Here is a 6,179-nt window from a genome sequence, read left to right as displayed (position 1 = left end):
ACAAGACTCTTTTCATTGGCAAATAAAGTCATAAACAAAACCCTTTTTTCTTTTTTTTTCTTTTTTGTTTATTTTCTCAAAAATTCGGCAGAGTTTCGACACTATTTGGACATTGGTTTTTTTCAAAACTGGCGATTAACTCTCTTTAATCCTCATCCTACTATTTATCTTTACTCAAAACATTCAAAAGTCGGTCAACATGTAAGTCCGAAGCAAATAAATGCGCGGAAAACAAATAAGATGCATCAGGATGGTCTTTTTCATTTCAGGTTGCTAGTCCTAGACGGACCCAACCCCTGTGTTGAGTCCCCTAAGTTAAATGCAACATGATGCAAATAATCGTTCCTACTAGGGATCCGGCATGAAGTCACGTTATTCTAGGTTCAAAGCCTAGGTATTTGTTATAGACTGTGTACCCGAGCGAATAACTCGAGTCGAGGAGGGGGCAACGTACCGGGGACCCGCGAGATCGTCCGGCTTTGTAACTTGTCCGGCCTCTTTCTTATTTCAGGGTATGACACTAACAGAATAGGGGGTCTCAACCAGTAAGCACATCCCCAGAGGTAAGAAGAGAAGGGTTTCGGCACAGTTTATACACAGTTCAGATAATATCAAAGTGGTAAAAGCATCATTTAGCACATTAGGCCCAAACATGTAAAAAATCACATAAAACCAAATATAACAATTTATCTAAGCTCGAATTCTTGAACCCTGAACCAGAGATTCTGGGTTTGTCCCCAGCAGAGTCACCAGGGCTGTCACACCTCCTTTTTACCTGCGCCCGCAGGGCGTAAGGTATAAGGGAGTTTCTCCAAATAAAGGACAATCGAAACGGGATTTGTTATGAAAGATTCAGAGTCGCCACTTGGGAGATTTATGGCGTCCCAAGTCACCGGTTGAATCCCAAATCAAGGAAAAGAATGACTATGTTTAACAGTCCGCGAACCAGAAATCCAAGTAAGGAATTCTGTTAACCCGGGAGAAGATGTTAGGCATTCCCGAGTTCCGTGGTTCTAGCACGGTCGCGCAACTGTTATATTTGGCTTAATTATCTGGTTTTTATACATGTTTTAACCTATGTGCATTATAACTTTTAAACGTTTTATTATTATTTTTAAAGAGAATTGCAACGTCGTTAAAACACGTCTCGAACCACGTCACATAAATGCACCCGCGGTCTTTGACATATTTCAACTTCGTTGGGATTTGAATTTGGATCACATAAATGCGCATCCGAATTTTAGGAAGGTAAAATTATTAGAATACGCGCTTAAAGCTTTTCGCGTTTGCAACTTTGCGAGGGCCAAGGAGTTTGCTAAACGACACGCCTCGATTTCTAAAGAGTCGAAGTTAATTATCCGAGGGCCATGCATTTGAGATTTTATTTGACATGGCACACCTCAATTTTATTAGAGGAAAAACACTCAACTAGGTGAACTATGGATATTCATATTTAAAACTAGTTTAAGATTAAGTATCACAACCATGTCATGGGAACCATACCCATAGTTGTAGTAAATTAATTACGTGCCTAAAGCAAACTACGACATTTATGAACCGTATCCATTACCGGAATACTTGTTTTTCTAAAGATATAAATAAAACTCCATAGCTTTGGCAGTATATCAAGTGACAGACACAAATGCAACTCAAATCAATATGTAATTTATATTGCCAACACGAAGTATCCTATCATGTTTTAATAGCATAACTTTGCTGGAAAAGACAATGTCAAACCTTTGTAGTAAGTGATCACAGATATTATCAAACATTTTTTCATTCTCATAACAAGTGATAGTATAGAATATCATACATAGTAACGCAGCCCGAATCAACCCAAAGATCAACTATCATAAACATCAATACTACATCTTGGAATGATTAAAACTTTAAAGCCAAATTACCTAGCTTCTTTACTTATAACTTGCCTCCCAGCCAAGCACAAAGTGTCCCAAGCTTAAAGACTACAAATGCAACTAAACATATATACATGTTCCCCTTTTAAAAGAAATCAATGTGTATATACATAGTATCCTAGTTCACCAGTCAGTGCCTTATGTACACAAATTAAAATATAATTAACATAATTGGCAATTACTTTCTATATAGAGAGACAGATAAGGCAAGCTAATTTATGTTTAGCAACAAAACAGTAGCCCAAACTGCTACGAAAAGTGTAGTATACATATTAAACCAAATTGACAAAAAAAAAAGAGATTAGAAGATGAACAAAAATTCAAACCTTAACTATTCACATAATCGACCTTCCTATAAAGTTAACTACTAAAGATAACAAAATTATTTTGAGAAAACTAGCCAAGATCAGAAAACTACTATCATTCATGAATTAAAAGGGAACAAACATTTTCTTGCTGAAACTTTAAACCAACAAAAAACCAAAAAAAAAATGACACACTAGTTTATGCCAAAAATGAACAGAAAAATAAAAATGTTCAACCAATCAGTACGTATGAGTCAAACATACAAATACCCCTTATAAAGAATTCAAACTTATATATTAATCGAGAATAAAGTAATGGAAGGACCGTGTCTTGGCCTCTCACGAAATCGGACAAAGAAAAGCTAAGGCAAATACAGCTTGCATTCCATAAGATTTCTACTTGAATTACACAATCACATTCACATTGTTGCTCGTAGATAGAGGAATACCTGGAATTGGAAAAGAAAAAGGAGAGGAAGATCAGCAATAAAAGCAGCAACACACAGCAACAAACAACCCAGATTCAGTGATTAATGTCACACCTCCCTTTTCCTACCCCGTAAGGGTATAAGGGAGTTTTTCCAATTAAAGGACAATCGAAACAGGATTTGTTTATTTAATTCAGAGTCGCCACTTGGGAGATTTTTGGTGTCCCAAGTCACCGGTCGAATCCCGAATCGAGGAAAAGATTGACTTTGTTTAACAGTCCGCGAACCAGAAATCCGGATAAGGAATTCTGTTAACTCGGGAGAAGGTGTTAGGCATTCCCGAGTTCTGTGGTTCTAGCACGGTCGCTCAACTGTTATATTCGGCTTATTTATCTGATTTTAACAATTAAGAACTTATATGCAAATTTTAACATTGAACCGTTTTTATCAATTTTATTATTATTGTTATTATTTTACGAAGAATTGCAACGTTGTGAAAACATATCTCGAACCACGTCACAGTCAATTCACCCGTGGTTATCGACACATTTCGACTCCGTTGAAATTTGGATTTGGGCCACATGAATGCGCACCCGTATTTAAGAAAATAATTTATTAAAGACGCGCCTAAAGCGACTAGCATATTGTTGTTTTGGGAGGAGGCCGTGAAAATTCATTAGACGGCCAACTCCAAAGTCTATCCGGTTATTGAGTCCTTTTATTGAGGGCCCCGCAATTTGTGATTTACTGTGCAAGGCACGCCTCCTTTATTTTAAGGATATCCTAAAGTGACTACATTTCTATTTAAATTAGTCTCTAAAAATAAAATAAAAATCCTAATTAATTACGAGCTTAAAAAAATAAGAAAACGTAACATACTACTTGCCAGATTAAGACAAATATTAATGGAAAGGAATTTTTTTAAAAAACAAATCGAAATTATAAATAAAATACGAAATTCGCCAACTAATATTCAAAAGAAATCAATTATAGCTAGATTAAAAGCTCGCATTGTTAAAAAAACTATTGGAATGAATTATTCACAACCATTTGAAACTAGATTTAACCATAATTACTAAAGCTTATTAGAAAGTTTATTAAACTTAAACGTTGACTCATCTTGCTCAAGCTCGCATCTGATGGATTAATGTTCTTAGCCTTGCTACGTTGAGTCACACATTAAAAGCATCAAGCCTGCTGATTCTACGAAATTATTGGCCTAATATTTGCGGATCTTAGTTCCTAACAAGATTCAAAGATATAAAAAAAAACTCAATTTGCTTCTATTCCAATATTTGCAAATTCAAATCTAGATTTTTACTAACCCTTCCCCCCAAAATTAAATCGATTTCCCATATTGGCTATTTACCAATTTGATTTGAATGTGATCTCAAACTAAAAAATTAACAAAAGCCGAAACTAATACTTATGGTGTTCATACCGACACCCATCCAATAGTTCCGCAATTTAATGCTTCACATTATACATAATTCTACCATTCATATAACATGAAACACATAATGAATATCTAACTAAAATACGAATATTCTATAATTAAAAGCCTAAATCTTCTGGCCATTTCATTTCAGCTTCAATGCATATGTCAAAATGATTCAGAGTAGTGTACCTGGTATTTGAATACAAGGAAAGGAAGAATAGGATCAGCAAAGTAGTATGTAACACAACAACAACAACAAATAACCAGCAATATCCAACAAACGGAACACCCAGTGACAGATTTGAAAACCGAACAAAATCCAGCAATAACCAGTGAAGTAGTAGCAAATAACCAATTAAACTCGAGAAACAAACCACATGAAAATCCAGAAACACCAATAATAATCAACGGGCAATAACAAAGTGAACTCTTTGTTTTATTGAAAGACCAGTTAATGTTTAATCCTTAATTCTCTCTTAATGTTCAGAAAATTCTTTCTTTTAAACTCTCTTCAAATTCGAATCCCTAAAAATCTTTTAATATTTTTTGAATTTTTTTCTCTATATTTTTAGCTCATTCCCCTTTTTTTAATTTTGTTCTATTTATGTCTCAAAACAGACCCCTTAATCAATTAATCAAATAATAAAATCATCCACTTTCTCTTACCAAACCCACTACTACATAAAAAATGCAATTATTATATTTTTTTTAGTCAACTTTTCTTGAGCCCCGCAATCCCACTATGTCTTGTTCCCCACGATTGATTAAACAAATGTCTTATTCCCCACCATTATGTCTTGTCCCCCATTATTGTTTAAACAAATGCATTATTCCCCACCATTATGTCTTGTCCCCCACTATATATTATTTTATACATTATTTTAATATTATTAGTTTATTGGACAGAGCACTCAAAATAAATAATTATTCAGATTTTCAATTCCAAAAAAACCCCTCTGAAATTACTGAAATTACCATTCTACCCCTGAAAATACTACAATTTACCATTCTACCCCATCAGGTATAACCAATTCAACTAATCAATTCTAACCAAAATACAGCAGCTATAACCAATTCCTAATCAAATTCAAACTAAATGATGAACAACAACAAAAACAACTAGAATTATTTTGACTGAACAATATTTTTAAACAACAAACCTACTTTCAGATTCAACAACACTAACAAACAAGCATGTTCAAATTACTGAGTTTAAATTCAAATTAAGCTTAAACGGAACAAATAAACACATTCAAATCACTAAATTAAATAACCAATTGAACCTCAAACTTAAATCTAACAATATTACAGTCAAGACGAATGATTCAAGTTATCAAACTAACATATTTCTATCTTAAAACTAAATCCTTTTAAATTAATAAAAACAAACTGAAGAAATAATTAATTGAACTTCAACTTAAATCTAACAACATTATAATTAAACTAACAATTTCTACATAAAAATAAACAAGAAAAAATGAAACAAACTGAAGAAAAATAAAAAACGATAAACACGAAATTAATATCAAACATATACTGATTTCAGATCCAAAAATATCAAACAAATTACGGACAAAAATGAATCTTAAACCAACTAACCGGATCAGAACGACGATGAACTCAAACGAAAACAAATTTGCCCGGAAACAATTATCGCACCAAAATAACTCGACGCCGAAGACGACCACGAACGGACGATCCATGACTGGAAGATCTCGTCTCTTGCAATGAGGACGATAGGTGAGGGTGATATGCGATGAAGAAGACGATGTCGCAGAGCAGCCATGGATGTCAAGGAAGCTGCTGGTCGACGTTACTGAGGGTCGTTTGGTGGTTGACGGACTGCTGTTCAGGTGGTCGTTGTTGGGCGATCGAGCTGGAGGTCAACTGGACAGTGTCGTCGACGACGGATGCTGGTGGTTCGACTGAAGAAGATGGTCATTTGAAGATGCTGGTTAAGCTGCACACAGCAGCAGCTCACGTCGGGGAGGGAGGCAGTCATGGTCGTTCATGGCCAAGCTGTTCGACGAGGGGTGTAGCTGAAGATGAAGGAGACGAAGTTGTGGTCATTTGGAGACGGACTGGAGCTGGA

Source organism: Nicotiana tabacum, chromosome 7 (genome assembly GCF_000715075.1).
Source record: "Nicotiana tabacum cultivar K326 chromosome 7, ASM71507v2, whole genome shotgun sequence".
NCBI lineage: Eukaryota > Viridiplantae > Streptophyta > Magnoliopsida > Solanales > Solanaceae > Nicotiana > Nicotiana tabacum.
This window is presented reverse-complemented; position numbering follows the sequence as displayed.